Below are 6,878 nucleotides of genomic sequence, written 5' to 3' on the forward strand. Positions count from 1 at the left end.
AATCAAATTACCTGGAGCCCAGAGGCAGGACTAAGAATCCAGACTGCTCATAATATCAACAGAAACCAAACAACTTCTTTGAAGGTGCCTTGGAGAAGACTCAGAGTATCTCCTGAGTCACTGTTTTAACCAAGCAGTGTTCCGGCGTGGAGGATGGCAAAACCAAGGTAGGAAAGGTGAGTGATTTAATCTTGGTTTTCTTAACTGTTGTGCACCAGGGTTTACTCATAAGTGTTCCGGTAAGTCTGGAATTTGCTCTTCTCCCCGTGCCTCAAGCCCATCCAAGCAGTTACACCCCAGTCATCCTTGGCAATACATTGTGTTATGATAAAGCTCATGGGGGGTCTTCCTTGGGGGGCCTTGGCGGATTCCATGGCAGGCGAGAGTTACCGAGGCTGAGGGAGAAACATGCCAGGCAGACAGAGGTTAAGTGGGAAGTTTTATTAGAAAAGAGGAGGGAAGGGGGAAGGAAAGAGAAAAGAGGTAAAGAGACACAGAGGACAGAAGAGAAGAGGGAGACAGGAAAAGCCCTGTCTGCCCCAGAGGAAGAGTGGGAAGAGAGAGCGGGAAAAAGAGAGTAAGTGTGCAGAGGTCTGTCTCTTAAAGGGGTCCTTTGCACCTGTGTGGAAACCCTGGAACCCTGAGCTGACCAGTGTTCTCTCTGAGTGCATTCTGCCAGGGTGACAGGGCCAGGCCAGCATAATGCCCGAGTCTTAACATATTTGCCTTATAAGGACCCACAAAAACTTCCCAAAGAAAGGATATATTTTGTAACCTGTCATCTTGGACTATTGCTCTAAAAGCTCTTATTTGGAAGGACAACTCTCTTAGTTTGCCGGTCACTGGCCTAGATCTAGTTCTTAGAATTATTCATCCAGGAAAATCCTCATTCCAGGGCAAGTCAAGATTACTGTTTCCCAATAGGAATCCGGAGATCTTTTTGCACCTATGTCTTAGAAGAAATGCTCTTCCCTGTCCTGGAAAGAGAAAGAGTAATGGTACATACCCTCCAATTTAAACACAAACATGAAATAAAAGGAGGACATGACCACTCCTAAAGTATGCAGAAGATTTTTAGTGTAGATGTAAGGGACAAAGAAGACAGAGAAAAGACTTCAGGCTGAACATGTCCAGAAGGCTACACCAGACCTTGAGAGTTGAGCCGGAGAGAGAGTGAGAGAGAAGACACCCACTATGAGAGGCAGGCCAGGAAAGACATCAAGAGACCAGAGTAGCCAAAAGGGCTGAGTCGTATAAAGATCAGGCTGGGGGAAGGGACGCCCCATGGAGGGAGAGGTTTAGGGTATGGGACAAGGTGAGAAGCATTGAGTGACATTTGTCCTGGGTGTAAGACCTAACACAGATTTTTCCTTGCCTCTCAATTGGTCAAACAAAGCCCAATCACACTAGTAGCTGATGCTGTTGGCGACAATGAGGATCCATCATGTCCAAGGGTTGCGGAGTTTTATCACCCACAAAGGCTTGATGGAGTAAAGGAGTCATCTTTTACTTCCCATAAGTTACCTAAGAAGCTCAGCAGAGGCTAGGCAGCCCTTAGAGATTAGCAAGCCTTTGCCTGCTATGTGCTGTTGCTAAGAGGACAAAGGGAAGCCAGCAGCAGATGAGAAGCACTGGAGTGAGCTGGGGCAGCATTCTCGGGAGCCCGGAGCCATGAGTGCTGTAGAGCCTAATCCTAGACTGTTAATACAAATGAGGCACCAAAGGAAATCAGCTACAGAAATGTCCGTCGGAAAGAAAAGCACACCAGTAGGATGTGCATTGGGGAAAAGGTTACCTGGGTCGACACTGAACTTTGAGAGGACAAAAAAGAAAAATAGCCATTGTCTCACAGGCCTGAAATTTTATGTTAGGGTTTTGTTCCTTTAACTGACCACCTATAATGGGGTTTGTCTGCCCCTGTTTCTTAGGGTGGGGTGCTGAAACAGAACGTTAGAATGGATGGTGAAAGGAGGAATTTACCGCGTGCTGCTAAGTTTCCAGAGTAGGATCTTTTCTGAACTCACAGGTAGAAGACACCTTGTGTCTCTCTTGGTGATGGAGCCCCAGCAACTCTTCCTCTGATAAGAAGAGCAGTGGCATCATGGCCCTTCCAGCCTCGTGAGCTCATCTGAACCTGCCCCCTTCCCACAGCAGACCTCTTCTGTCGGCCTGCCCTGGTGCTATCAGGGGGAGGGGAGTTGGTTTCAGTGCTCTATCTTTTGGAGACCACAAGTATGCAGGTCAGTCTATCCCATCCTGTTCAGAGTTCCAGAGGCCTCTTTGCTGTGGTCAATAATAAACCTCACCTTCAGACAATGCCACTAAGTGTGCTTTACTGATATGACTTGGGAGCAATGCATTTTTAACAAACTTCTCATTTCAGAATGATTTTAAATTCACCAGACAGTTGTAAAAACAGCACATAGGGCACGTGTGTGCCTTTTACCTAGGAATGTCTTTTGTTTTTTGTTTGGGTCCTGAGTGGACCCTTTAATTACCTTGAGTCTTGGATTATTCTTTGGAAAAAGATAAACACCGAGTCTATGCTACCTCCGTGTGAAGCAAACTGCACACATGGTGCGTGGGGGGATTACGTAACACACGTGAGAATTTGACAGATGTCAGCGTCTCTCCCCCACGGTTTGTTCTTGTTGTCACATGAAAGACTGTGTTTAAATATTGTCAACTGCCTTTTGTACTTATCAAATGTGCATAGAGTCTTGGGGAGAAAGCTCAGTTATAAAGTGATTGCCTTGCAACCATGAGGACCTGAGTTCAATCCCCCAGAACACGCATTAAAAAAAATTGTGCACTTGCTATCCCAGCCCAGGGATAACAGCTCCCCCATTTCCACCCACCCCCACCATGGACAACGCCTGACTTCCAAGATTGTCCTCTTGCTTGTATGTGCATGTGTGGGCACATGTACACATGTACCATGTGCACCTACATGCCCAAAACTGAAGTATCTCCCCAACCCACAGTCTTCCCATTCCCTGGTTTCTTTCTTTCTTGTAGGAAGAGATCCTGTCAGCCTGGCCACAGAGAGTGTGTGGGTACCATGGGTCACTGTTTCCTGACTATAGAGATAGGTCCCAGCCCATCCAATAAGTGCTCTTCCCTGGAGTTTTTTCCACTGAAAGAAAGTCCATACGAGAAACATGAGTAGCCTGTAGCCTTAATTCTTATTCTGTGGAACCATGAGCATAAAATAAGAAATCGGCACACATGAAAAGTGAGAGCTGGGAACTAGGCAGAATTTTCCACAGAATTCTGAGGCTTCCATCCTATGGTCCCCAGAGGCCAGCTGGCCTCTGGCCTTTACCTCTGGCCTTTCTCATAGTTTTGTGATTTAAGCACATTAATTAGCCCTTTTCCTTAAACTACTTTGGCTTTCACTAAAATAAAACCGAGCACACCTTTATAGATTACTGTCTTGATCCAATTTTGGCATGAATGTGTTGTTTCCAAAATGAAATACCCAAGACTGCTAATTGATAAGATAAAGGGGTTTACTTATCCCTCCCTAGTTCTGGAAGTTCGAGAATGTGCTGGGCTGTCTGATCTGCTTTTGGTGGGAGTTCTTTGTTGGTCCACACACTGAGGAACACCAGAGGGGAAGTGGATGTGTGCAGAAGGCTTGTGTGTGTGAGAAAAGACTTGTCACAGCAAAAACCCGTCCTCACAACAACAAACTCACTCTTGAGGAACTTCACTCTGTCCTTCATGAGGGTAGGGCCTGGTTACTCAATGGTACAGAACCGCAGGAATTCTGCCACAGTGGGAACCACGCCTCTATTTGGCAGGTGGAGGTGACCCTGGGGATCTTTCTCCGCTAGTCTTATTGCTGCCTCTTTCCTCTATGGCTTGGTGGCATCAAGAACACCCCCTCCCCCTTTTTGGCCCTTCCCCCAGCCCTGCCTCTCAAGTTAAATGTGTAAATGCACATTTACAAACAGAGTACAAACAAGAATCAAAAGATCTAGGGGCTGTCGGGTAAGAATGTGCTGAGGAGAAATGGAAGAAAGCCTTCTAGAACCGCACAGTCATTTTGAACCCTGAGTCAGAGCCCACAGCACCCAACTCGCATTCCACTCTGACACTCAAGAGTTGAATTACCTTGGATCATCCTTGGGACTCTCAGAACCTCAGTTTCCTGGTTTGGTTAGTGAGGCTGAGGATTCCTTTCTCATGAAGTATTGTGTGGATCCAACAGAAGGATGACTAAGAGTCCCACACACCATCTGAGTCCACTGATGAATTCATGCATTCTCATGAGAAATGAGCTTGGGCTGTCATGTGAAACACAGAACCAATCATAAAGTCTCTGGCCTCAAAAAGAAGTCTAAGCCAAATCCAGCCTTAAGAATCCACTCACGGTGAATGCTGTAATGGACAAGCAAAAGAGATGAAACTACAAGGGAGCAATGAAATACCTGGAGTGTTGTTGAGCACCCTGAAAGAAAAAATACTTTATTTCAGTAATAGATCGATGAAGAGAAACACGGGGTGTTCATTCCAGGTCACTAGTCTGGTTTGTACCTGAGAAGGGTTGTGCGGATTGAGGACAGAAACAGGCTAGAGACAGAAGATAGAGCCAGGAGGGCACCCAGTGAATACCACAATCTGCCCTAAATTTATTGCTCAAGTCTTTATATACCCCAACCAAAAGGGGGGGATGGAGAAAGGACTTCCTTACCAATGATACCGGGAACAAACAAATGTAATTGCTTCCTTAATTCTCAAAGCATCTAATAACCACACCTTAGATCAAGTATTCTGTCATCTAGGCAAGACATCCAATGACCATATCTTAGGGCCAAACATCCTTCAGTAGTCACACCTTAGACCTAAATCTTAGGTCTTTAACCTTGAAAGAGCAAGGTTAGGTTTGAACTCTCTGACCTTAAGTCAATACAGAATGGATTCACTTCTATGAGCCTTGACAATGGGTTATATGAAATGGACTGTACTCATCCTGCTGTCTTCTCATATATGAAAAAGAACACCAGAATGGGCCAGCTGGCAGATGATCTGGGCTTATGTCCTGTCTCGGGTGCTGCCTGTCACTCATGGAAAGACTTGGGGATGGAGTAGGAGGCTCATGACTGAGAAGTTACGAGACACAAGAATTGTCCCATCTCTACAAAACTGTCTGCACTAGCTCCCTTCAAAGTGGTTAAACCCGTGTGTGTATTTCTCCCTTTCCTCACCCATCCCCAGGAATCTGAAGTTTCTCTGCAGCCGGACTTCCATGTGTTGATTCTGTGAAAACGTTTGGCCAAGTGTTCTTGGATATTTGAAGTGGAAGCTGATAAGTAAAGTCCTTGCCTAACACTGTTGATGAAGAAAAAAGGAAAACAAAAGACACAAAGCAAATGAAGACAAAATCAACAAAATGCTGCTTGAGGCTTGGCACCTCCTCCCACACCACAGTTTCTAAGCTCACCTCCGCTATTACCGGATGTGTGGGTCAAACTCACTCTCCCGCCCACTGCCGAGAAAGATGGACTCATGGGAATACCTCCCACAAACTCTGCTGGCCTCTGGTTCCATACCAGGCTTGCCTCGAGGGGACAGCTTCCTCACTGAGGTGTAACTTGGGACTAGCTTCATCCTGCCACCTGAAGTCTCTGCCCTACCCAAGAATCCTTTTGATGACGTACTTTTCTCTTTCCCTCTCCCATAGTTCCATGGGGCAGCACCACTGCTAGCTAGTGCTGGATGCCACGTCTCCCTGCGGCTTTGTAAGGCTGTCCACATATTTTTTGTGTGACTTAGTTTTTGTTGTCACTGTTGATTTTAAATTACTATTAAAAATGATGAATCCCATTATGCTATTTTCATGTGTGTCTCTCCTGTGTAAATTTATCTCACTTGCCTTTATTACTATTGTCTCCTCCTTCTGTCCTCTCTTTGATGGCCCTTTCCTCTTCCTCCTCACAAAGAGTACCCCCGTATACTTCCATATATGTTTGAAAAGGGTCCCCTTAAGCCTCTCTCTCCCCCATATAGTCTCTCTTCCGTCTCCGTATTGTAGACCCATATTATGTACAATACACATATATCATTCATATGAGACAAACCATGGAATGTTCCTGTTTCTGATTCCAACTTATTTTACTCAATACGAAGAACTCTAGTTGTCCACACCAACTACCACAATCTGCTTTTGAATGTGCTTTGAGATTGTCTCCATTGTGTGATCACCAGATTCCCATTGGGACCCTGAGTTATCCACAGGGTCTCTTAGGAAAGTCTCTCACACTTTTCCAAACTTTATATTAAAAGGGTGAGACTTAGGTCTTCCTTCATGATCCATGGTATATTTTATTTAGAAAAAGATACTGTGGAATATGAAAAAGAACATAAACCTGGAAAAGAGGCAGGCCTTGATTCTGACTTTTAGTCTTGCAAACTCACTGATATTGGTGTGTGTGTGTGTGTGTGTGTGTGTGTGTGTGTGTGTATGTCGTGTGTGTGTGTGTTTTCAATGCGGTTTCTTATGAGGAAATTAAAAAACTCTAAGAAAAGAATTCTGTATGAAACCCCAAATCTGAGGACAAAGCTAGATAGCAATGCATCCCGGGGAGAGGAAGTTGATGACCCCACATGAGAACTGCTCGCTATAATGAATCTAATACTCCAATAGCTTGCTTCAGAAAGGTTAGAGCTCCATTTGAGAGAAACAAAGTCATTCAACATTTAACATTGAGGCAGCCTTGTTTCCAAATATAAAAGTGTTGGGGAGAAAAGTGTGAAAAGAATCACCCTAGCGGGTGGTGGTGGCACACACCTTTAATCCCAGCACTCAGGAGGCAGAGGCAGGCGGATCTCTGTAAGTTCGAGGCCGGGCTGGTCCAACAGCCTCCAAAACA

The 6,878-nt window shown here is 45.3% G+C and overlaps 1 long non-coding RNA gene across 1 annotated transcript; it reads left to right on the forward strand.

Annotated features, from left to right (window-relative positions):
* LOC106021827 lies at positions 1 to 2,321 on the forward strand. The gene is made up of 2 exons (XR_001196981.3): positions 1 to 176; positions 2,027 to 2,321. It is a non-coding gene; the product is annotated as an uncharacterized LOC106021827 (long non-coding RNA).
* Positions 2,322 to 6,878: the final 4,557 nt, after the last annotated feature.

This window comes from Mesocricetus auratus, unplaced genomic scaffold (assembly GCF_017639785.1).
Source record: "Mesocricetus auratus isolate SY011 unplaced genomic scaffold, BCM_Maur_2.0 Super-Scaffold_100023, whole genome shotgun sequence".
NCBI classification, from domain to species: Eukaryota; Metazoa; Chordata; class Mammalia; order Rodentia; family Cricetidae; genus Mesocricetus; species Mesocricetus auratus.